This window comes from Vulpes vulpes, chromosome 9 (genome assembly GCF_048418805.1).
Source record: "Vulpes vulpes isolate BD-2025 chromosome 9, VulVul3, whole genome shotgun sequence".
In the NCBI taxonomy this organism is placed as follows: domain Eukaryota; kingdom Metazoa; phylum Chordata; class Mammalia; order Carnivora; family Canidae; genus Vulpes; species Vulpes vulpes.
Window position 1 is genome coordinate 82,946,723 of NC_132788.1, and position 27,093 is coordinate 82,973,815.

At 40.0% G+C, this 27,093-nt stretch overlaps 1 long non-coding RNA gene and 1 pseudogene across 1 annotated transcript in view; both read left to right on the top strand.

Annotated features, from left to right (window-relative positions):
* LOC140593924 (uncharacterized) overlaps window positions 1-27,093 on the top strand; it is a 268,532-nt gene that overhangs the window by 94,270 nt on the left and 147,169 nt on the right. The window lies entirely within an intron of this gene.
* LOC112909478 (dynein light chain 1, cytoplasmic-like) lies at window positions 3,225-3,571 on the top strand (annotated as a pseudogene).

Sequence of the window (27,093 nt, forward strand, 5' to 3'; positions counted from 1 at the left end):
ACATAGTGTGACAGACTCTCTGAGAGATCTAAGCATAAGTTGTTCTAGAAACACAGATGTGGGGCAAACAAATGAGATTGGTGTAGGGCGTGGAGAATCAGGGATGCCTTGTCAGGGGACATTTCAGCTGTTTCTGAAGAATGAATAGAATATAGCTCTTGAAGAATGGGTGGGAGGAAGGGTATTCCAGGTAGTGAGAATGATATGTGCAGGGGGAAAAAAAGAAAGAACAAAATGGAAAGTGAGATCTATAATACATTTTGGGAAAGACAAGTAATTAAGTCTGGTGGAGAAGAAGGAAGGAGGAGGGACAGGATATGCAACTGGCATTCCTGGCTGGACCAGATCTCCAAGCCATGGAGTTTGAACCTTATCCTGTATGCCAATGATTCATTGCCTGCCAGGTACCTTCCCTCCCTCCAACATGAAGATACTGATAGCTTTTGAAATGGAAAAGATGACACTTTGACATTAGACAGTTTTAGGAAAAACACCACCATACGCAGAATTCTAACATCCCACACTACCGTTTTCATCTTTGCACATTATCAACATTATAGTTGTCCTCAAACATGCCTATTTTTATACATGGTCACAATGCATCTATGTATGATTTTTGCTTCCCAGTAGATCAAAAAGATTTTCTATGTTTCTACGTTGGCCTTTCCTAATTATTATAACAGCATGCTACAGACACAGGGTTTTCTGGGTCCACACATAGCTCCCAGCAATGTATGAGGTTATGGTGCAGCAAAGACATATGACTGGAAGATTCCTGCTTTTGAGCAACTTAGGATCTGATGGAATACTTGTGCTGAAGTATGTAACCATATACAGTTTAAAGCATGTGGCTTTAATATGATTTTGTGAAAAATGTATTCAGTTCTTTGAGGATTGATAGGGGGGTTTTTCTAATCCCTTCCTTCTGTGCTCACTGTCCCCTTGCCCCCCGCCCCCATCAGGAATGCTCTGTGGCCAACAAATGGCCATATCGTCACATGCTTCTTATGTTCATGTGCTCCTTACCTAGTGTCTTTTTCATATCTTATGCTCTAAGTACCCTGGAAGCCATTTGATGGTTAGCCATAAACAGGCTCCAAATCAAGCTCTTGAGCCGAGTTAATTTGATTATGAAACATTATCTTGATTGTGGCAAGCGTCCAGTTGTCATCTTTTTAATGATACAGGCCTCCACAGCCTAAACTAATTATAAACCAGCTCCATTCCAGGGAGGGCAGCGTTGCCTAACCAGCCTCTGCAAGCCAGACCCGAGTGTGTCAGTGATGTGAACACATCTGCTTTTCCTTCCTCTGGCCTTCTGTGGATATCAGCCATGTCATTTCTCTCTCCCTCCCTGCTCTTTTGTTAAGGAAAATAGGGGGTGATTGGCCAAAATTGCTCTTTAAATTAAATTTTGGCTCCTACCTCCAGCATGATCATGAACTTCTAGATTAAAGATGCAGATAATTTTGCAATCAGATTTACATTTTCATGTGTAATGAGTTTAAAAGTCTTTACATGCTTTAGCTTCCCCCTTTGTGATGCTTTTTGTTGACTTATTTTAGCTCTGTAGTCTGAGTGGTATTTTGTTGTTGGTTTTTACTTCAGTCTCTGTCTCTAATGGTCCCTATTTTCTTCATTTCTAGTCTTGTATAATTGTAGAAAATAGATTGATCATTTGGTATATATAAAAAAATTAAAGAAGTTCATTCCATAGAGTTTAGAAATATTTTATTGTCCACATAATGAAGACATGCATGGGGAAACTAACCAAACTATATTCTCTGGAAATCCTCATATCTTATTTTATCTTGTGTATGTGTGTGTATCTGTGTTTAGACACAAGTATGCAAGTATAGGTTGTTGACACACATACTTGAAATAGGTTGTTATTCCATAGATTTTAAACATTTAGAAAACTCTCTTAGCCTCAGTTTCTTAACTTGTAAAATGGGAACGATGACAGTTCTTACAATACATGGTTGTAGGGATAATTCATTTGATGCTGCTGCAAAGTGCCTGCCCCATAACAAATACTCAGTAAGTATCAGCAGTTAATATCATGGCCCTTGTCCTGTGGGAATGAAAGCCTTCTTCATGATCTCAATTTTTAGCTACTAATAAGTCCCTAAGTTCATCCCTTTATAAAGAGGCCAGAAGCATTGCCAGAAAGCTTAAACCTTGGAAGAATTACCCAAGCCATGTTCTCCAGCATCCCTTGCTTCCTTAAGCAGCCTAGGTTGAAAGATTTATCATTTCCACATAGTTCTCACCAACAACATCTTTGTGGCTGATTCCCCTGGTAGCAATTGTCACAGCTCATCATCTCTGATTTCAGCTACAACTGTGGTAACCAGTTTTGTCCCAGTCAGCTTCCTAGCTGTAGCATCTGATGTGTGCCTTTTCTGCTTCCTTCCCAGGGCCCTCTCTCAGGCTACGAGCCTGCCAAGCCTGGGCCAAAGGGGAACCTGGAAGTGTGGGGGAAGTAACTGCCCTCAGGGGCTCCCGTCAATCCCTGGGATTTGAACATGTGAATACATGCTCCATCCTTTCATTCTTAGGTGCATAATTCTGTATGCATTCTTAGGAGGTCCTGGCCAATCAAAACCCTTGCTCTCGGTGGCAAACTTGATAACATACCCTTCCATTGGTTTTAATCCTTCCTTGTCTTTCTGTATTCCCTCATCCCTACTTCCTGGAATCATCTTCTAATTAAACTTCTGCACCCAAGCTCTCATCTCAGGTTCTGCCTTCAGGGAAACTCAACCCAATACAGCCTTGAAGTCTCCTGCCTCCATAGTATTTCTTTAATCTGTAATCATTAGGCTTGGATCATTTCTCTTTCCTTTCTAGCCCAGAGGGAGGAGAGATCTCATGGATTTTCAAGGTCAGACTCTTCCTCTTTGATCTTCATCCTGTCCCCTCTTAAATCTTCTGTCCCACAGACCATCAAATTTGTTTACTGCTACACCTCTAATGTAGAGTGCTTGGCCCATAGTAAGAGCTCAAAACTAATTAAATGAGTAAGAGAATGAATTAATCCCTTTCTCTTGGATGTTTTTCAGTCTTCTTCTCTCCACCCATGTTGTTCTCATCTTATATTATTCTTTTAGCTTTTCTTTGGAGGCTTTCTTTAGCGACCATAGCTCCAGCCAGGTTTAAGCATTGCCAGCCCCTCCCCGAGCAGACCGTTGTAGTTGGCCACCCCCTGCTCCTTGGTAACCATGTGCGACCAAAAGGCCGTGATAAAAACTCTGATATGTCAGAGGAGATGCAACAGGTCTCGGTGGAGTGTGCGACTCAGGCATTGGAGAAATATAACATAGAGAAGGACATCGCGGCCCATATTAAGAAGGAGTTTGACAAGAAGTACAACCCCACCTGGCACTGCATTGTGGGGAGGAACTTCAGTAGTTATGTGACACATGAAACCAAACACTTCATCTACTTCTACCTGGGCCAAGTGGCCATTCTTCTGTTCAAATCTGGTTGAAAGCATGGACTGTGTCACACACCCAGTGATCCATCCAAAACTAAGGACTGCAGCCTAAATTCCAAATACCAGAGACTGAAATATTCAGCCCTGCCTGGGGGAACACCTCGAGCTTTGAAACTTTATTGTGTTGTTTTGTACAGGGCATTCTCTGTACGAATTTGTTGTGGTTATAAAACAATGAGCAAAACAGCTTACATTTGTATTTATTTTCTATTCCATACCTCTACCTCATGTTTTTTTCTCCTCAAAATCCATTCCTTTTCAAATAAATCTATTGGAGAAAAAAAAAGAAAAAGAAAAAGAAAAAAAAGGGTCTTTTGCCTTGGAAGGAGACATCATTGCCTGATCACAGAACCCACCTCTTTATTACTCTTGCTAGCCACCTCCTAATGCCTTGGAATATCGGAACTTGTTAAACATCCTTTCTATCTTGAACTCTGCCTTGCTTGGTCTCTTGAAATCTACCTCTCTCCTGGTCCTCTCCAAGCTCTCAAACTTTTCTTTCCAAGAATTTTTGTTGTCTCATTTAGCTGATTCTACATTGGGCTTTTTCAAGGGTTCCACCTTTGGGCCTCTTCTTTTTGGAGATGCATAGTCAACTTGAGTAAATCAGTTACTACTATTTCTTCAGCCTGGTGGATAGCTCCTAAATCTGTAATCTTCAGATTGACTCTCCTGAGTCGAAAGCTGTTGAGAATCTTCCATCTGGAATTCTTGCAGGTATTTCTAAGCCCCCATGTTCAAGCTGGGATTGATTTTCTTCTCACCATTTTCATTTTTTCCTCATTCTTTTGTACCCTGCCTTAGTTCATGGGCTTATCATGTCACTGGTATACTGCAGTATATAAGCCTTTGTATGATCCTTCACTGCCTTCCCTCAACCATTGCTGTCAAAGAAATAATTTTTGAGTACCTACTATGAGTCAGACACTCCGCTATTTGCTCAAGATGCATGGAAAACAAAATAGACCCTCAAGAGGCTCATAGTGTAATAGCAGATATAGATATTCATTTGATTTATTACACAAACGTAGCATTACAAACTGAAGTAATTGTGGAAGAGAAGTCCAATGTGCATGAGCATGTCATGAAAGGACCTAATTTATTCCTAGGATTTGCACAGCTTCCTTTGGGAAGAGTGGCATTTGATCTGTGATCTGAAGGATGAGTAGGAATTAATTAATTGAGAGGAACTCTTGCCTCTTTATCACTGTGCACTAGAGTCACCAGGTCCCATTGACTGTATCTGTGAAATGTCTCCATTGTTCTATTTCCCATTCTCATCCTAGACCATGGCAATTCTCACCTTCACTGTGGCACTCCACTCCCATTCATTAATTTTCACATTGCTACCGGCATGCTTTTACTGGACACAAGTCTGACCACATATATTCTCCTACGTTAGCTTAAAATCACTGGTAGCTCCCTAGTGCTTCCATGGTAGGATCCCAACTCTTTGGCATGGCATCCAAAGACTTTTCAAATTTTGGCTCTGACCTTTGTTTCTAGCCTCATCTCCTGCTATTCCATAGCACTTTGCCTGCTTTTGTGGCCACTATAGACTCTGCAGATTGCTGAAAGCACAATGTTCTCTTAGGCTGTCATGTGTTGATACATTCATTTATCAGCTTTGAGTTCCTCTATCCTCTTGCACCCGGTTAGTTCCTATGATCCCTTTAGGCCCTACATAAATGACACATCTTCCATAAGACTTTCCTTGGCCCCTTCTGTATCCCCATATTTGTACTTGGACATTTCTCTTTCAGAGCAGTCATCTGTTTGCCTTATATTAACTTAGTTGTTTAGAGTATGTGCTACTCTGGGATCAGGATTGTGCCATGCTCATCTCTCTCTTCCCAGGTGTTCAATAAATACGTGTAATTGAATTGTACATGTATCCATGTATAGAGGAGGCAGGGACTTTGGGGAATGGGAGGAGAGCTGAAAGAAAAAGCCAGACTGTTTCTAACCTCAAGCAGGGCTTGTTCAAGACATGTAGGTTGCCCAAGCAGACCGATTTTTGGTGTCTCTTCAGCAATCAAATGAAATGCCAGATTTGAGCAATGCTACTCAGAAGAAGGATGATGACAGATTGCAGCATCCTGGCCTCCTTACCCAATTCACCTCAATCAACTTTGGTGGTTGATTCTACCCTACATAAAGGCATTTTGTTGACCTTGTTTTGTTCTAGAGCATTCTACTTCTCCTCCTGTCTTAATTGTCTCATCAAAGTATTGGTTACAATTAAACACAATTTCCTCCTTGAAGAAAGTCCTGACGAATGCTGTTTTCTTCACTGTGTTACTTTTCTAGAGATACTTCAGTACCTCTTTTTTTTTTTTTTAAGATTTTATTTATTTACTCATGAGAGACACACACAGAGAGAGAGAGAGAGAGGCAGAGACACAGGCAGAGGGAAAAGCAGGCTCCATGCAGGGAGCCCAACCACTGAGACTCGATCTCAGGTCTCCAGGATCACCCCTAAAGCTGGTGCTAAACCACTGAGCCACCCAGGCGTCCCTTTTAGTAACTCTTCCTGATTAGCATCCTGGGCAGCTGCTGGCCAGTCTTCCTGCTAGTCCTGCTCAGATCCCAAGAAAAGCAGACTCAGTTGTATAAAGCTCCTTTCCAATATTATACCAATGACCTATAAAGAATTTCTTTTCAGGTCTGGCTTATATCCATTTAACAAAGAAATCTGTTTTATATTTCAAAATTGTCAGGATGTTGCTGTGAAGCAAGTGCATGGCAGAGCAGGCATGTGTTCTGTTCTGTTTTTACAAATGACAGGCAAATGGCAGTGGCTGAGGGCCAAGAGTGGGCTGCTGCTGTCCATGTTTGCCAAGACTGCTCGGTGCCTGGGCCACCTCTCAGGTCCTGTACCCACACATGCCGTCCTCTCCTGAACAAGGCTGTGAGTGGTAAGCTATGCCAGTGTCAGGGAGGCTTTCAGCCCGGACAGACTGCTTATTACCTTCAGTTGAGTGTGCGCAGAAAAGGAAGTGTGTGAATGACAATCAAAGATGGATGCTATAGGAATGCCCTTCTGCCCATTTGACTTTGTCTCTGAGATGGCAACTTACTGATGTCCACTAGCAGTTCCACGGACAATTAGTCGTTGCTAAGGGACAGGAATGTAGAATAGGAGGAAGATTGGTTCAGCTTTCCAGAGTATTGAGGAGTTACTCTGTGCTGGGTGCTATGTAGATGCTACGGGAACACAGGGGGTGTGACATGGTCCTTGTCCTTAAGGAGGTATTGTCTTTATTTACTGAGTCATGTAAGTCCTTTACACTTCTAAATGTCAGTGGAAGTAGCAATTTGGGACTGTCTTTTGGAGAATTCAGATGTATGTCTTGAATTTACAGATCTTCATTGGAACTTAGGCCAACTATCTAAACCCAGTGTTTTGTGCAAAATGCTTTATATGATTTTTTGTAAAATGCTTTCAAATATACTATCTCATTTGAGTACATACAGCATCAGCATCACTAATTTTATTTTTATTTATTATTATTATTTTTTTAGCATCACAAATTTTAATGATGAGAATCAACATGTCCAGGTTAAGGATTTCATTCTCGATTTCCCAGCTTATTAGAGATAGAACTTTCTGTGACTTTTGGTCTCCTGATTCTTTTCTTCATACTCCACTATCTCCCTCCCTAGATCTAATCATAAATTTGGATTTTTCCATCACCACAGTGTTTATGTATTTCAAGCTTGCTTTTATCCTGCATCTTTCCAGCTCTACCTAGCTCTTGTGTATCAAGTGTGAAATGTGTGTGGAGTGCTCCCATGTTTCTGTCTCTTACCCATCTTCCTAACTTAGGCCATCTTTATTTTGTCTTTTTTTTTTTTTTTGGAAAGGGGTGTGAGGAAACTTGAGACCTTGACATTTCTCCTTTTCTAGTCTTACTGTTTTTATGTTCCCTGATTCCTGTGAACAATGATAATGAGAAGTGGTAAATGATCAAGTGATTTCTTTCCTTCATGTTTGCCTTATTTGGTGGTATGCTGTGAATTCAGAATTGCTGAATCTTTGGGGAAGTGGTCAGAAAGTGGAATTCAGAATTTTAGATGAAAGCTCTTAGATCTTAGTTTAGGAAGTCTAGTGCAGAGTAGCAGGACTCATGAGTAATGTGACACATGGAGTTATAGGAAATGGTGGAAACCAGAGATCATTATCTGCAGAGGAAGAGGAAGCTTTCCTTGGCCAAACTTTGCTAGCAGTAATTTTTTCCTTCTCTGACTTCTGTAGCTTTTCCTTGTTTCTTTCTTATGGCTTGCATTACTTCATATTTTGGTTATGTTTTATAGTTACCATCTCTTTTACTAGACTTTTTTTATTTCTTCTTTTAGGACAGGAGGAGTTGTCTGATGAGGTTTGACAACTCCAATGCACCAACAATATGGAGCCTAGAATGTAATGATTAACAAACATACATGTTTCTGGGATTTCCAGAAACTCTATTCTCTATGTACTATTATTTCATTTGAATATTTTATAATAGGCAAGCATTACTGTGCAATCAGGAAAAGAAAAGAAAAGATATAAGATTTTTCTGGATGATTAAATACATAAGTGCATGATTAAGAATGTGAGGCTGCTAAGGAAATTCAGAAGCAAGATATCATTTACTGAACATCTAAAACACTAGTGTCCTAAAAAGTATAACATTTTTCATATTTATTACCCTAATTACTTTTGCAGCATCTTGATGAATGGAGGGAGATGGCATGCAGTAGCTGTGATATCCAAAGTTCAAGTCTTTTTCCCTCCCGATTCTATGCAGGTTCCCTAAGCTTCAAAGATTTTGTTTTTGGATTTTTTTTTTTTTGTCCAGGTGTTCACAAACCCAGCAGAATGGTTATTAACTAAATTGATCCCTGTGGTGTAAAAAAGTGAATTTAGCTTTCCCCTTGAGCTTCATCTCCAGAGTGGAACTAGTTCCTTGGAGGAGTCTGGCTCATTCACTCCTGAGCTCAAACGTGCTCTGAAATCTTCATATATTTGAGGTCCTTCATCTCCATGCAATCTGTCACCAAGCAGTTGCATGTGCTGTCACACATTCCCATTACTTCAGGTTCCACAGAGCCAGAACAAAGACCAGGCTGGAAAAGAACATGCTTCTGTTTAGATGCCCCAAGTCACCTTCTAATCTTCTCAATGTGAACAAATACAGTGATTTCAATATTAGCAGTCTCATACTCAGGGACCATGTGGCTTGAACGTTTGCCTTTCTTTGTTTTAGTTTGGAACCCCCATGTTGTAGATGAACACAAAGAACATTTCTAGGAAATACAAAGAAGGCAGATGCTTTCTAAGATCCATACTCTGAGTATAGGATGTTCTAGTCTTTTTGGATTTAAGGATGTTATTTTTCACAATTATCAAGGGCTGTGAAGCTTTGAGGGAATCACAGATCAGCTTGTATGATGCGACATATATAATTCAGCAGTGGCTCACTAGACCTGGCATTTGCACCTTTGAATTTCTGTAAGTCACAGTTTTGGGAGCACAGCACTTTTCCTAGGTAGGAACAGATTTCATGTAGAAAGCGTGTTTAGAGCCTGTACTTGTACATGCTGGTAAACCTTTTGATTGATGTTCAAGTTGAGCATTGGAGAAGAAGAAAAAACAGGTAGGAGATAGCCTTGAATCCCTCAGAATAAATACCCGACAATTAAACAAACAAACAAGAAAAACCCAACTAGTTTTTTTTTTTTTTTACAAGGTAAGTGTTTCTCTTTTGAGAGCCTGCAGAGTTTATTATTCTGTTCAAACTTAAAACATCAGTCGAAATCCCAGTAGTGCAGGGGTTTGAAATCAACAAACTAAAGAAGCCTCAAGTGACAGCTGCTGTTGTTTTGGGAATTATCATGTTTGGCACACGAAGAGAGCACCATGAAGACAGGCCTGCCTATGACCTATGTGAATGGGACAGACTCACAAGGCACATGTAACTCATGAAATCATGGAAAGCATATTTCAGTTCTGGGGATATTCCCACTTGTAAGTCATTGCAGGTTATACTAAGAAGAAATTTGGGAAGAATGCTAACCTGTATTGCCTACCTACTCTCTGCCTAGAATTATGGGATTTAATCCTCCTGACAAGTTTAAGAAATATTTACTTTTATCTTTTATTATAATTGGAGAAATAGAGGATCAAGAATGTGAAGTAATGTGCTCAGTCACCCAGCGAGTAATTGGCAGAACTAGAATGAGAACCATGACTATTTCACTTCAAAATTGCAGGTTTTCCATTTATTCCCTGGCTTTCCACTGTCCTCTGTGAATCTTATATTAAACGAATAGGTCTTACATGGTCTGTATTTGTCAGTGGCATTTATTCCTTTTTCTTTTCTAATTATGACCTATTTTGTTCATGATGTCCTTGCATTAAAATTTTTTGTTTACTCTTCAGGTTTAAAAAATTAACAATATGAAACCTTTGTGAATCTGTAACTTCTGGTTTAGCACCTTCTCCCTAAGAAGTGTTCAGAAAATACCTGAATGTGGGCACCTGGGTGGCTTAGTTGGTTAAACATCTGCCTTCAGCTCAGGTCATGATCTTCCGGTTCTGGGATGGAGCCCTGAGCTGAGCTCTCTGCTCAGTGGGGAGCCTGCTTCTCCATCTCCCTCTGCTATTCTCCCTGCTTGTACTCTTTCTCTCTCTCTCTCTCTCTCTCTCTCTCTGCCAAATGAATGAATAAAATCTTTAAAAAAATTTTTTTTAGATTTTATTCATTTATTTAAGAGAGAGAGAACATGTGCAAGGGACCGGGGTTGGGGGTTGCACAGGGGAAGAGGACAAGGGGGATGGAGAGGGAGGGAGAGGAATTTTTTTTAAAAGATTTTACTTACTTATTTATTTGTTTGTTTATTTATTTATTTATTTATGAGAGAGACACAGGCAGAGAGAGAGAGAGGCAGAGGGAGAAGCAGACTCCACGCAGGGAGCCTGACGTGGAACTCAATCCCGGGTCTCCAGGATCACGCCCTGGGCTGAAGTTGGCGCTAAACCACTGAGCCACCCGGGCTGCCCAATAAAATCTTTAAAACAAGAAAAAGAAAAGGAAAATACCTGAATAAGTGAACTTAAAGTATAGTATGTGGTCATACAGTCTTTATGTTGTACTTTTAATCCATTTTTTATATTTCTTGTTACTAAAGCCTCTTTTAAAATCAACAACCTATGGGCATTAAGAGTGTCTTCTATGTGTAGAGCAAGGTGGTAAATATAAAGAGGTATCCTTAAGAAAGCTTAATATTTAATTGTGAGAGGTACAACTGTCAGGGGGCTCTATTCTCTACTCATCCTTTTAGGTTACCAGTCCCTTGCATGTGATTATTCCAGGTATGTCTTCCTGGCATTCCACGTGCTAACTTTATATTTTCTTTGCTATTTAAGAATTCAAGATGCTCATCTCATGTATACAAGTCTCTTATATAATACATTTTTTTTCCTGAGAGTTTGATTCTATCATGTGGAACAGTTAAGTGGCAGAAAAAACTATTGGCAGCCATGGGAGTGTCCGGGCTTTAACCCAGCATCCACCTGCTCCTTGCATTCCAGTGCTATGACCTGGGGCCAAGCTGCCAGCACCTCTTGTTTGGATTATGGTGGCAGTCCCCTCACTGGTCTTCTCTTGCTTCTTTCCTCACTTCTTTCAGTTGGCTCTCAACACAGAGGCCAAATGGATTCTGTTATTACACAGGGGACAAGATCACTCCTCTGCTCACAAACTTCTCATTCCCCTCAGAGAAGAGATCACAGTCATAATAGTGGCCTGCAAGGTCCTACATCATCTGCCTGCCTCCACCCCATTGTGATTCTCTGGCCTCATCTCCTATTTTCTCCTTGGTCACTCCATCCCATGCTCTCTGCTGTTCTTCCAGCCTCTTGAGGGGGTACTTTGTCCCCGTGTTCCTTCAGCTCATTATGTGTGTTCTGAGGTACTTGTAGGATAGAGCTTATTTCTTCACTTTCTTGAGATCTTTACTTAAAGACTCTTCCAGGATCTACTCTGGCCATCCCATTCAAGCTGCAGCCTCCCTCCCTACCCACCCCGGGACTCCTTAGCTCCCTTCCTATAGCATTGATCACCATCTAACATGGCACTGGGTTTTACCAGTTTGTTTATTTTTTTTATTTTCTGTCTCTACCAACTAGAAATAAGACCCAGAAGGCAGGAAGATAAGTTTTTTGTTTTGGTTTTCGTTTTCTGTCTCATTCACTGCTGGATCCTAGCGCCTAGAATGGTATCTGACCAAATGAGATGCTTGATAAATATTTGACTGAACAATGTGTGAAAATGTAGCTGTGGGACTTATATATGTCATAGAAGCTTTTTGAGCATTATGAACTTTAAAGATTTACTGATTCATAAAATACTTATTGAAGGTTTACTATATGCCAAACCCTAGGCTGTGCCCTGGAGTTATAATAGGCCTTCTGGAGCTCACTGTTTGGTTTGGGGGGGTGACATTCAACATGAATGAATGTCTAATTATGCAGTGCTACACTTGTGATGGGAGCGCAGAGAAGGGGTGCCTGATTTAGTCTGGGATTGAGAGCGGAAGGCCTCCCTGCAGAACACTTGTCTATCCCTGCTTTGTAAGCTTAGCTATGAACAAGGGATGAAGGCAGGACTTCTAGGCTGCTGCTCCCACAGGTCCAGGGAAACTTTTGCACAGATTTCTCAAGCCACTATGGTTTTCAAACTTGATTGGTATCAGAATGACCTGGTAGGTTTTGTTACAATACAGGTCTGGCCTCATCCCCAGAATTTCTGATTCAGTAGGTATGGGGTAGGGCCTGAGCGTTTGCATTTCTGACAAATTCCCCAGTGATGCTGATGCTGCTATTCTGGAGGCCGCACTTTGAGAATAACTGGGTTAGAGGATGAGTCTGGCATGTCTCTACCCAAAATGGGGAAACTTATTCTGAGGCAAGAGCCAGGAAGACTTCTGATCTTGGAGAAAGGGCCATCTGCAAGGAATTCTGCAGATAGTTATAGTTGCTGAAAACCACAGGGTAGGCATAGGAGGAACTGGAGATAATGACTTATTTTTATTTTTATTTTTTTCTGAGTACATACATAGATTTGAGAGCTTGATATAATCACTACTATTGTTCCTCTTGTCGGAAGCAAAATACAGTTGGCCTAGAATGTTAAAATTTTTGCTCCTCTGGAGTCAGACATAATTGGATCTGAATTTTAGCTCTGCCACTTACTCACTGTGGCGCTGCAGCAGATGAATAGCTGGTGTGAAGTAGAAGTGGGGGAGCAGCAGTTTGGCCTTAGAGACTATCCTGCGGGAGTAGCATCTTTTATTTTTTTTATTTTTTTGTTTTAAGATTTTTAGAGGTAACGAGGTGGTATTTGCTAAGACTGTGATTGAAAATTAGAGGTTGCAATATGAAAGTCAGTGGCTGGTGCCTCCAAGCATGTGTGCCCTGCCCCCAGCTCTACACCTACCAGAGGTGAGACATGGCTGAGCTTGGATCTTGGTCATGGAATTCTTGCTTGGGGTGGGGACTCTCTGTCCAGTTACTTCATCTGTAAAATGGGATCAGAAATACTTCATAGGGTTGCGGGGACTTGAAAGATCACATATGTTAGGATTTACCCCATTGAATGATATTGCATAAATATTAAATATTGCTGTTGTTTTAAAAAATGTCCCTCGAAGATTATCCTTCCTCCCATCCATTTTCCCGTTTCCCCACCACACACAGCAGAAAATCCTGATTGTTCTATCATCCTCCCTCCTCACATACAACTCTGGGCTACAATGGAACATGTGACTACATTGTTTTAAACAGTTTAAACCTCATTGTTTCATTTTTCACATCTTGAAGAAAATATAGTTATTTGCCGATTTTTATACAACTGATAAAAAAAAACTGATCTGATAAAAGTTTGGGAAACAGTACCTACTTTTAAGTCACCACTAGATTTGAGTGGTTTGAATTTTGGTGTTTTAAGGGCATTTACTTCTAAGTTCCTCCTACCTGCTTGGAAATTTGTTGTTCGTCCATTTAGGTTATTCAGGAATTTTTATAGAGGATGATTATATATTTATAAGAAAAAATAGAATTGAAAACAAACACAATTTTTTTTCTTGATTCTTCCTTTTACTTTGCTTTTGTTAGCCAAAATCATTTTAGCAATAATTTTGGAGATCTATTGTATCCTGTTTTCAAGTTTTCATATGCCTTATGAACTTTAGCTTCCTTTCCATGCAGTAAAAATATTTTGACTGAATAGGTTAAAATACCAACTTGTTCATGTATTCAATTATATTAATTTTTTGCCTTTTGTTCAGTTAGGGAAAAAAAGCCAATTGAAATCATACTTCTTAAATGCAAGTGATTCCTTGTTCCTGTGTATAAACTAGCCTTTCACGAATCGTGGTTTTTGTTTTGTTTTGTTTTTTTCACTTTTTTTTGATGATTCCAAGGGAAAAACCTTTCTTCTGTACTACGTTAACCTCACACTGTATTTATGTATTTATATTAAACAATATTCTTTGGAGAAAAAATGGTTTGGTGTACTTAGTGAATTATGTACCCTCCTGGAGGCACTGCAGACTGTTAATGCTCAGTGGAACTCAGCAGTCGTAACTGATGAAACATCAGCATGTCGGCTATAAAATAAAAAAGAAGTAATTGGGGACATGTTGGGAGCTGGCAAATGGAAAACACTAGCAGATGTAGAACTGAAAAGAGAAAAGAAAGTTTAAAAAAACTACATTTACTACAAGAGGAACTGCACAGATGGATGATAAGAGTTAGGATTTCATTCAGATAGAAAGTGGATTAGGAATGATATTTGTTTCTAGTACTTCAAGGAAGTGATACTTGAACTCTCACAATTAGCCATATGAAAACTGCTTTTACATCAACCACATGGATCTGAAAAAAATATCTGTCAGTGAGGTTTTCATCCCCTTAAAACACAGTTTAGGCATTGCTGGAGTCAACTTGTACCTATTTGTGAGAGCAGATTATACTGCATCTCTTCTCAACTCCTTGTTGAGTGCTATCAGCGTTAGTTTGAAACAAGCCATGGTGGAAGTGTTGCCATGGTGGCAAACACTACAATAAGATCATCTCCTTTACCCCCAGCCAGCTATTAAACATTTACACCGTACTACTGTGTATGTGTACTAACTGCTCCCTGTTAAATGGGGAGGGTGGAGGTTGAAGAGAGATGGAGCATTCAAAGAAAGCCTCTACCTGGTCTGTGAGATGGAAAGTCCTGGACCACAGGGAATTTTGGCCTCTTCTAGATGCTGAACCCATTCAGATCTATAGGCCAGTGCTGTGCCAGTAGATTTTTAAATGTAAAATTCTGACCCTAAAACATAGGATCCAAAATATAGGATCCTAAGACATAGGGTTTTCAAGTGTAAAATTCTGATCCTAAAACATATTCCAGTAACCATCTCCAGTACAGACTTGATATGTCTGTATACTGTGTTATCTGTTGTGTAGGAGAAAATACAACTTATCTCTCTCTTTTTTTTCTCTTTTTTTTAATAAATTAATTTTTATTGGTGTTCAATTTACCCACATACAGAATAACACCCAGTGCTCATCCTGTCAAGTGTCCCCCTCAGTGCCCATCACCCATTCCCCCCCACCCCCACCCTCCTCCCCTTCCACTACCCCTAGTTCGTTTCCCAGAGTTAGGAGTCTTTATGTTCTGTCTCCCTTCCTGATATTTCCCACACATTTCTTCTCCCTTCCTTTATATTCCCTTTCACTATTATTTATATTCCCCAAATGAATGAGAACATACACTGTTTGTCCTTCTCTGATTGACTTACTTCACTCAGCATAATACCCTCCAGTTCCATCCACGTTGAAGCAAATGGTGGGTATTTGTCATTTCTAATGGCTGAGTAATATTCCATTGTATACATAAACCACATCTTCTTTATCCATTCATCTTTCGATGGACACCGAGGCTCCTTCCACAGTTTGGCTATTTTGGACATTGCTGCTATAAACATCAGGGTGCAGGTGCCCTGGCGTTTCATTGCATCTGAGTCTTTGGGGTAAATCCCCAACAGTGCAACTGCTGGGTCGTAGGGCAGGTCTATTTTTAACTCTTTGAGGAACCTCCACACAGTTTTCCAGAGTGGCTGCACCAGTTCACATTCCCACCAACAGTGTAAGAGGGTTCCCTTTTCTCCGCATCCTCTCCAACATTTGTTGTTTCCTGCCTGGTTAATTTTCCCCATTCTCACTGGTGTGAGGTGGTATCTCATTGTGGTTTTGATTTGTATTTCCCTGATGGCAAGTGATGTGGAGCATTTTTTCATGTGCATGTTGGCCATGTCTATGTCTTCCTCTGTGAGATTTCTGTTCATGTCTTTTGCCCATTTCATGATTGGATTGTTTGTTTCTTTGGTGTTGAGTTTAATAAGTTCTTTATAGATTTTGGAAACTAGCCCTTTATCTGATATGTCATTTGCAAATATCTTCTCCCATTCTGTAGGTTGTCTTTTAGTTTTGTTGACTGTATCCTTTGCTGTGCAAAAGCTTCTTATCTTGATGAAGTCCCAATAGTTCATTTTTGCTTTTGTTTCTTTTGCCTTTGTGGATGTATCTTGCAAAAAGTTACTGTGGCCGAGTTCAAAAAGGGTGTTGCCTGTGTTCTCCTCTAGGATTTTGATGGAATCTTGTCTCACATTTAGATCTCTCATCCATTTTGAGTTTATCTTTGTGTATGGTGAAAGAGAGTGGTCTAGTTTCATTCTTCTGCATGTGGATGTCCAATTTTGCCAACACCATTTATTGAAGAGACTGTCTTTCTTCCAATGGATAGTCTTTCCTCCTTTATTGAATATTAGTTGACCATAAAGTTCAGGGTCCACTTCTGGGTTCTCTATTCTGTTCCATTGATCTATGTGTCTGTTTTTGTGCCAGTACCACACTGTCTTGATGACCACAGCTTTGTAGTACAACCTGAAACCTGGCATTGTGATGCCCCCAGCTATGGTTTTCTTTTTTAAAATTCCCCTGGCTATTCGGGGTCTTTTCTGATTCCATACAAATCTTAAAATAATTTGTTCTAACTCTCTGAAGAAAGTCCATGGTATTTTGATAGGGATTGCATTAAACGTGTAAATTGCCCTGGGTAACACTGACATTTTCACAATATTAATTCTGCCAATCCATGAGCATGGAATATTTTTCCATCTCTTTGTGTCTTCCTCAATTTCTTTCAGAAGTGTTCTATAGTTTTTAGGGTATAGATCCTTTACCTCTTTGGTTAGGTTTATTCCTAGGTATCTTATGCTTTTGGGTGTAATTGTAAATGGGATTGACTCCTTAATTTCTCTTTCTTCAGTCTCATTGTTAGTGTATAGAAATGCCATTGATTTCTGGGCATTGATTTTGTATCCTGCCATGCTACCAAATTGCTGTATGAGTTCTAGCAATCTTGGGGTGAGGCTTTTGGGTTTTCTATGTAGAGTATCATGTCATCGGCAAAGAGGGAGAGTTTGACTTCTTCTTTGCCAATTTGAATGCCTTTAATGTCTTTTTGTTGTCTGATTGCTGAGGCTAGGACTTCCAGTACTATGTTGAATAGCAGTGGTGAGAGTGGACATCCCTGTCTTGTTCCTGATCTTAGGGGAAAGGCTCCCAGTGCTTCCCCATTGAGAATGATATTTGCTGTGGGCTTTTCGTAGATGGCTTTTAAGATGTTGAGGAAAGTTCCCTCTATCCCAACACTCTGAAGGGTTTTGATCAGGAATGGATGCTGTATTTTGTCAAATGCTTTCTTTGCATCTAATGAGAGGATCATATGGTTAACTTATCTCTCTTTTTCAGTGGTGTGGTGCTGTCTCTTAAACCTTGCCGTGCTAACTTTTCTGTTCCTGTAGTTTTCCACTCTCTGAATTGTTAACCTGGCAAGAATGGTCTGGTGGCTTAGGAAGAAACTAGATCCTATTGATACTATGTGATTCACATATTTTTTCTTTCTCTAGACTTAAGAGTATCCACATTCTACATTAGGAAAAAAAGCATAGCGTACAGGATGGGATAGAAAGAGTTAGGTCAAGAAGACCCTACTCCATGCCAACCATCTGTTCCTGCTTCTTTCCAATACATTCTGGTTATCTTCTTATCAAGTTTCATGTTAATATCTTATGATTTTAAAAATTCTTTAAAAACTGCCACTTTTGGAGAATGAATCTCGAGGACCTAGTGCCTGGTGATTTCTGGAAACATCTCTGAAAATGTGAAAGGTCTCTTGATGTTTTAGCAGATTGGCTCCAACCTGAGTCTTGATTTGCTATTGAATGACCACATCTCTGTAGCCCTTTGAGGTTAAAGCTCTGGGTTCAAATATGGTAATGGTTGCTCCACTGGAGGACTTAGTCTACAATGCCTTTCCATAATGACCCTCTAATATAAACAGACTTCTGGAGTCCACATGCCCAGGACACATCTAAACATAATAATGTTTATTGAATATCACCTACATAGGTGACACCATACAAAGAGTTTTACAGAGTGACACACAATAATCTCATTTAATCCTTAAAGCAGTCCCTTGAAGTTGATATTATTATCAGCCTTATTTCTAGATAATGAACTAAGTCTTTGAGTATTAAGGGACATGCCCTGGGTGGCAGAGCCAAGATTTGAACCTAGGTCACCTGAGTTTAGGGCTCATGTTCTTAGTTGCTATACTTATCTCTTGTAGCTTAGGGGCCATATACAAAATCAATTTTGCTTAGCTTCTCCTCACCGGTCAGTTTACGTGTAATTTTTGCAGGAATCTGTGTTTGTGGCAGAACTCTGAAGATGTTTGTGCCAGAGGGCTGTTCTTGTTCTCATAGCCCAAAGCATCAAGGAGCAGGGGAAAGAGGTGCAGAGGTTTGAAGATGGAAGGAGCGGAGGCCAGGGCAAATTAAGTAGCCTGGAGATTTTGGAAAACAAATGGAGAGACTTGTTTTCTCCTCTAAGTAGAAGATTATTTTATTGTTTCCACTGATTTTCATTTGTCTAACACAGAGAACCAATGAGCTTCTTTTTCAGCTTTATACATAAGTAGAATAACCAGTGAAAAAAGGAGGCTGAGTAGGGATTCAAGTCCAAGGATTCCTGAATCCAGTCTATTTGTCACCATTGTACTTCAAGTAAAAAAGGACCAAAGCACCAAATCTAATCAGAAAATCTTTGTGGAGCTATAGGCAGGAGTAAAAGTATTTTGGGAAATGGGTTGCCTTTCTTGGCAAGAACAACAACAATCACAATAACCAACATTTACTGAGAGCTCACTTGATATCTACTTATTGGTCTTCCCAGAAGTCTACTGGGCCTTGGCTATGGTCCGTAAGAAGCTAAATAGTTATGAGTGACATGGCTCATCATCCATGGACACTGCTGGAGTGAGGAGAGCCCATTGGGAGAGAAGGCTGCTGGCAGGACCAATGCAGTGGAGACAGATGAATTGTAGTCCTCAGCTGATTGAAAATAAAAATAGGTGTAGATTTGGGGCTGGTGACTTCCGTAAGTCCTGAGGGGGCTGCATACCACTCTGCTCTGCGAACGGAAATGAAGATACCCAGCAGGGGTTTTCCCTGGTCAGCCTTTACCCTCTGTTGTGCTGTTTTACAGTTAGTGAAATTTTCTTCTAGTAGCATTGATGGATCCGTTGGGACTAGGATCAAATTTATCATAAATGACAGGGATACTTCCTGCTTGTAAATGGGATATCAGAGATGGTGGTGGTGATGACACTAATTAATATTAATAAGTAAATAATATTATTGAACAGTTAACATGTACCAGATATAATTCCCTGTACTTTACGTTTAATTCTAATGATCCTACAGTAAGTGCCGTGAGCCCTGTTTTATGAATGAGGAAATGGACATGCAGTAAATATCAGTCACTGACCCAGAGTCACCAACTGGAAAGTGATGTAGTTGAGGGTTGAGCCAAAGTCATCTAGGCTTGGAACAGGTGCGGTGAAAAGTGATCTATTTCACATGTAAACAGCTGCCATGAACTTGTCTCTCTTGACCTTGATTCTGGAAACAGGGTGACTAGTAGACGATCTAAGTTTAAATTCTAAGCCCTAGAGTCAGAATCGTCTTTCCTTAGTTGCAGCTGAAAAACATCCTCCAGTAAGCATGGGTCTTTCTTACGGTGCTCACATCTCAGACTGGGAGTGTCCAGTGAGGCCAACTTCCCTGGGAATCTTCAGGAAATAGAAATAACCAGGGGAAAATGAACGGTAATTACCTAGCATTAAGTTGAGACCTTTTGTGTGAAAGGCATGTGAAGATAGGTCTTTCAGCGACTTAATGAGCCTTATCACGGGCCTTCAGCTTTTCTGAATAAATTTGGAGGTAATAAAATGTTGGACCTTGCTTTCAAGCCAAATTATACTACAACATCATTTGGAAAGACCTTTGGAACAAGTGCCTAAAAGTTTTATCCTCTTCCTCTCTGAAGATAGAATCAGTTTCTCCTGACTAATGAGAACCCAGAGTAATTTCAGAAAATGCCAGTAAATAAAAGTATTTAATGAAATGAAATCAAATCTGATTTGTAAAAATGAACTCAAAAGAGTGCTGTATCCTGTTGGCCCTTCACAGCTTTGTTCATTCTTTCAGCAAATATATTTTAGAATCTCCTAACTGCTGCCAGGCACCAAGTTAGGCACTGGTGATCCTGCAAAGAACCTGATAGACAAAGGAGTGCTACACAATTAGTGGGAGAACGAAGGGGAAGTGATTAGAGATTTTGAAAAGTGCTAGGCAGGCAGTCATAGGGAGCTGTACTGGGGAGTGAGGGCCTACCCAGCTAGGTCAAGGACATAAGCTCACAGGAGATGACATTTCATCGAGGTCACAACCTCCTAACCTCCCATCAGATAAAACTATGTCAGTGTGTATGTCTGTAGAAGAATAAGTGTCTATTTTAGTGACAATTCATTCAGTCTTTTTGTATGGTTTTATATGTCCCCATTTACATCCTTATGCCCTCTTATATCTCTCTGTGACATCCAGAGCTGTCCAGGGACGTTTTATTACAAAATATACAGACACTCTTTTTCAGACTATGTACTCACTCTTCTAAATCAATTTCTGGCATTGTATCTCATGGCTCATTTGCTACAAAAGTCAGGTGATTTTAGTTAATATAGGAAGAATTTCAGGACAGGAATGAATCTACCCCATTTTCCATTCTGTGGTACATTTGATTGAGTAAACTGAATTTAAACAGAAGGCACCCGCCCCTCAAGCAAAGTGATCTCTCTTGGGTGAATTAAATCATGTGTCATGTTGCTTAAAAGATGTTGCTACTCTGTAGAAATGTTGAGGAGGGCAGAAAGCATCACAAACTTTACTCCCCCATTTTCTGTTTGTATTCATCTTTTAAAATGGTACAAGAGAACCATTGTTAAGAGTAAAATGATTGGAAGCTTTCTTTAAAGTTGGCTCATTATATTTTTTGTACTGTAAACTATCTAGTAAATCTAATTTAAATGCAATTTTGTTTAATGACTAGTGTTGATACCATGATTCATCACTCATTTACTTAATTAGTAACACTTGACTTTATGTACCAAAAATGTCCAATTTGCACACTGATATTTTTTCAGTTAAATAAAATTATGTTTTGAGAAGATAAAGCTTTTTTTCTTACTTTTGAAGCATGCCATTTAGCTTTTATTCTTGATTACCATCAAATATGAGCCATCAGTGAGAATAGTAATAGGAGTGTGCTGCTAAGGTACAGTAGAGGAAGTATTAGTAGTTTTCATGGACAAGGGCTATCTAGGCTCAGATTAGGGTTCCAGCAGTCGTGGGCTATTGACCTTTTGGAAATGTACTTCACCTCTCTGAGTGTCTCAGTATCCTCCTCCCCATAGTACCTATGTCCCTACCATGTACCATAGTATCTACTTGTCCTGCAAAATGAATTTAAAAACCACTCAGTGTGATTTTTAATATTAATATTATTATTAATATATATTAAAAGATTTGGAGGAATGAAGAGTGACTTCCAGAGGTCATGACTCTAGTCCCTGCTCCAAGGAAAAGCCTCCCTAGTCCATTTCAGATTAATTTCATGGTTCTCAACTTAGATAATGAGTTCCACACTGCGTGGAAAGCTCTGGACAAGGGCATCCCCAAAGTCATGGGCTAATTGAGGCACATTCATAGCACATCACTTTTGATTCAATAGTTGGGGAATTAAAAGTGCATATATGTATTAAAAGCAACCCAATTATATTATGCAGTCGCATGCAAAACTTGCATGCATTTTGGAAGTACTAGAGTAGGCTTCATAAATTGTTTTCATTTGCAGAGGTCAGCTTAAGATTGTACCCTGCCAGGACCCTAGGGTCATTCTCTTTTGATATTTCGGAGACTTCCAAAATGTTTGAGGAACACTAGAAAAATTAATGGGCCTTTTTCATGTTGTAAATGTTTCTGTGAGGAAATTCCAGGATTGCTTTTAATCATCCCCTTTAATCGTGTTAGCATTTTTAGGTGGGGTTTGGGAGAAGGGAGTTAACAATATTACACAACTGATTTTGTGCAGCTGATAGAATTCTAAAGTGTCTGTAAATTGGTTTGATGTACAGGGTCATTTGGCTGTTTTGGAAGTATTCTTGGTTCTGGAGGAAAATGCCTGGCTCTTGGGTTGTAGAATTCTGTGATTGCTCCATTCATGCATTTCTCATATTAACAATGAATTTTCTTTCTCTTTACTTAGTGTTCCCAGGCCCTCTTCTTCCCAGGCTTTATTCTTTCCCACAAGCCACAGTGCATTCACAGATGGTTGTGCCTTCATCTACTAGCAGCTGTCTCAAAGTATTTTGAAGAATGAATTCCTAGATGAATAAATGGCACCTCCATCCATCTGCTTACACATACCGCAAACCTAGGAGTCATTTGGAGCATCTGCCTTGCCCTCACCATGCATGTCCTACCTCTCTCCCCACCCCCACCTCCCTCACCATTCTATCAGCAAGTTATTTTATTTTATCTTCTGAATATCTCTGGAATGTGTTCATTTCCCTTCCTTTCTGTCATCCTATCAGGTTTCAAGGCAAGACACTTTCTACTTACAGCTAACTAAATAATGGTGATGAGGAAGACGATAAAATTAGGCATCATTGCTCGATTTTTTTCCCCTTCTGTGCTGTGCACTTACTGTGAAGTAGGTAGTATTATTATCCATATTTTATGGCTGAGGAAACATGCTGAGGTTACATAACTTGGCTGGTGCCTCACAGAAACAAGTGGCTGAGCTGGAATTAGAATCCAGGTCTCACTGACCCCAAAGCTGTCTTCCAGCTGCCAGTAATCACAGTGGGACAAATATCAATAAGAATTAATGTTTTTAACAATAATAGCCTTCTTTTGTGTTGCAGGCAGTGGCTCAGGGGCTCACATTTATTTTCTTCTTTTACTCTTGTGAGCCAGATTGGAAAACACTTGTTGCTAGGTTTCTGGGAGGACTGAGAATTCTCTATGTTCTGCTGACCAGCATCATTTGGATTTTAAATGTTGCTATAATAATAATAATAAGCCTGAAACAATATAAATAGGAAATGGAGAGAGACCATGAGGAAAGATGGGGCATGATTTCCGTGTATTCTTAGAATTTCTCTAATGTACTTTTTGTCCACCAGTGTTTATTCTGTAACAAGTCTTTAGCATACCTCAATAGCCATAGAGGATCCCCTTTGGCTTTTAAATGTCTGTACAAGAATATGGTGATAATTATAGTTGTTTTTTTTTCTATTTTTTTTTTAAAGATTTCATTTATTTATTCAGGAGAGACACACAGAGAGAGGCAGAGACAGAGGCAGAGGGAGAAGCAGGCTCCCTGTGGAGAGGCCAATACAAGACTTGATCCCAGTACTGCGGGATCACGACCTGAGCCAAAAGCAGATGTACAACCACTAAGCCACCCAGGTGCCCATATAATTGCTCGTTTGTTCCTGTTTGATGTGTTCTGACACGGAAGACCACTCAGCCCAGAGAGAGAACAGGTGCTACAGATTAGGAGCTCAGGCACTGGAGTCTGAGTTCAAATCCTGACTGCTATCTATTGGTTATATCTACCTGGGATATGTCTGCACCTGTACATGCTGCCTGCATTTATTTGTCAAATGTTTGTTGAGCATCTATTATATGTCATGTGCTGTGTTAGTAGCTGGGGTTATGATGAGGAACAAAAGTAGACCTAGTCCTTGCTTTAGTGGAGCTTATAGTCAATCCAAGACAGAGGTATTAGCCACACAAATGACTTTGGGAAAAGCTTAATGATAGGGGGGTACTCGGTCCTGTGAGAACACAGAACAAGGAAATGACCTGGTACAGCAGGCTTGCTCATTACCTCAGGCTGCATAACTCTGTCAGCCAGTGTATGCAAAACTCTCAGTATGTGCCTAGTCCATAATAAGTGCTCAGTAGATGGTACTTCTCCATAACATATGATTAATTTTCCTGGAGAAGGAACCATGGGAACAAATATATTTAATGTAAAGCAACTCATGTGGTTGACTTTTGTCAGTGTCTGGATTTTATATTCCTTTTTTTTTTTTTTTTAAGATTTTATTTATTTATTTGAGAGACAGAGAGTAAGGAAGAGAGAGTAGGAGGAGGAGCAAGAGGGAGAGAGACAAGCAGACTTCAGAGCCTGATACAGGGCTGGATCTCACAACCCCAAGATCACAACCTGAGCCACAATCAAGAGTCAGCCACTCAACTGACTGAGCCACCTCGGCACCCCTGGATTTTATATTATATGATATAATCCTTTGACCCTCTTTCTTTTCCCTACAAAGAAATGAGTTTGGGATATTTGCTTGGAATAACCATTCGAGGATAGGCCGCTAATGAAGACATCCAAAAGCAGTCATCTTGTTCCATAGTTCGTTTGAGGATAAAGTGAAACAGAAATAACTAGAAGCCAGGGCCTTTGGGAGCATTGTTTGTTTGGTAAATTTTGATTCATGGTCTCATTAACGCCTCATCAGCCTCTTGACCATTAGTCCGAGCAGGTAGCTCTGTGTAGGGACCTTTATTCTCTGGCAGCCAAGACAGGGTTGTCCTAATGATGATTGGTTTCAGAGTTTCGTAACTGCTGGTCCCCGAATATAAAGCACTGCGCATATCTAAACAGATCCTCATTGCTTTCAGCCTGTGTGCAATTTAGCAGCAAGAGATTCCATATCTCACAGCATTCAATAGTCTTACTTAATTAGGAACTGCTTGTGAATCAGGCCAGCTGATGGTCATAACTACTGAAGTGGACATGCTTGCCCTGAACAGGCAGGGAAGTGAAAAGAAATTTCAGTTGTCCTTGGGTAACTGTGAAAGGGACCCAAGATTTGTCAGGGGCACATGTTCTCATTGGCCTTCCTGATCGTAGACCTGCCTTCCAGGCTATGACATCAGTGAGGCATGGAGAGCCAGTGTGAGGAAAAAGAACTTGAAACTAGGGACATGGTCTCTTGTCTCATTGCTATCTTTCCCCTTATTCCCAGGCATAGATTTTCACTTTGGGAGAAAAAAAATTAAGGCAGTGCTGATTGAATGCTAAAGCAGCTCTTCCTTGAACAGACGCACCAGAATGACTCAGCGCCTGTTCTATGATAACTTTACATGCATGCCCTGCGTTTTATGTACTGAAGAGTATGGTCTTTAAGTCAAACCTCCAAATCCTGACTCTGCCACCTGCTAATGGTGGACTTGTAGCAAGTCGCTTAACCCTAAGAGTCTCTGTTTCCTCGTCTGTAAAATGGGGACAATAGCAGTAGCTATCTTGAAGAATGGGGATGTAATGTACAATGTGATGACTAAACACTGCTGTGTACATTCTTGAGAGTTGCTTAGAGAGGAGATCTTGAAAGTTTTCATCACAAGGAAAAAGCCATTTCCCCTCTTTTTAGGTTTCTGTGAGGTGATGAATAACTAAACTTGGGCTAATCGTTTCACAATATATGTAAATCAAGTCACTATGCTGTGCACTTATACAGTGTTGTCTGTCAATTGTATCTCAATAAAACTGAAAGATAAAAAGACTTATAGCTTTAAAAAGTATATGAGCTTGTGCCTGCAAAGCACTATATACGGAGTCCGGCTAGTAATAAGTGCTAAGTGACCGTTGACTGATTTGTGAGTTCAGTTTTGATGTAGTTTCTGGCTAGGACTTATGACTAAATTTGAGACAGCGGGGTTGGTTCAAAAGGTAGAAGACACAAATTATATATATCTCTCTCTGGGACACAGTAAAGCTTTAATAAATATTGGTTTCTTTCCAGTTCCAGTCATGTTGGCATTAAATTAATAAGACAACCAAGGCTGAACTGGGCAAATATGAAGTAGATCTATGATGGTAATTATTAACATTTGTATCACTTTAGAACTTAAAAAGCTCTTTCAACATACATGCCTTTCATAAATCCTTACAACATACATTATCCTATTTAATCTATGTAGTAGTCCCGGCAATCAGGGAGGTAGGGAAATTTTTTAAAATTCTTTTTTGTCTATTTGTTCATATAATCTTTTTAAAAAATTTTTTATTCATTTAGTCATGAGAGACACACACACAGAGAGAGAGAGGCACAGACACAGGCAGAGGGAGAAGCAGGCTCCATGTAGGGAACCTGACGCGGAACTCGATCCCGGATCTCCAGGACCACACCCTGGGCTGAAGGTGGCGCTAAACCGCTGAGCCACCTGGGCTGCCCTTGTTCATATATTCTTTACATCATCCAGCCAGTGCATGTGAGTACCTGTAATATGTCAAGTGCTCTGCTCATCCTAGTGAACCAAATAGATGGGAATCGTGTTCCTACAGTCCTGACTTGGGGGATCTTCCAAATGCACATCTTAGGAGATGGAAAGGTGATATGGGCAAGGTAGGTATTTCTAGTGATTAATGTTTTATAGATGAAAAAAACCACTATAATTTAGACCAGCTGGTAAATGACATAACCATATCTCAAACTCTAAATCCCATGTCCTTTCCAGTGGATCCCACTCCCTGCCTCATAGAATATATAATTTAGAGCAAATGCTAGACATAGCCTGGTATAGTCATTTATTTTACAGAGTAAAGGTGCTGAGGCTTAAATTGAGTGAATAGTTTGTTCAGGACCATCCTGCTTTAGGAGTTCTCTGTTCCTAAGAGGAAAACTTTTGATGGCATGCTAAATCTTTGCATGTGTATAGCCTGTTCTGCCTACAGCCTAACTGCATTGTTTTGGTAGTAATTAGTTAATAAACTTTGTGTTATCAAAATTTGAGTGTAAGGTGTTTGTTCTGGGGGACATAGGCACTAGAGACTTTCAGACTGGCAAATCAGAGGTTTTTGCTTTTTTTGGTTTTTCCTAGAAAGAACTTAATAAATAAGAATGTTGCTTTATGGCCATAAAACCTAAAGGCTACTGAGCAAATCCAGCATTTGATAACATGTAGCTTTCTTTCAAGAGTAAGGGACTTTTACTTCTTGTCACCCCAACACTATCATTATGTGTTTAGACCTTGATCACCCACTGTTATGGGAGATGGAGCTTGAG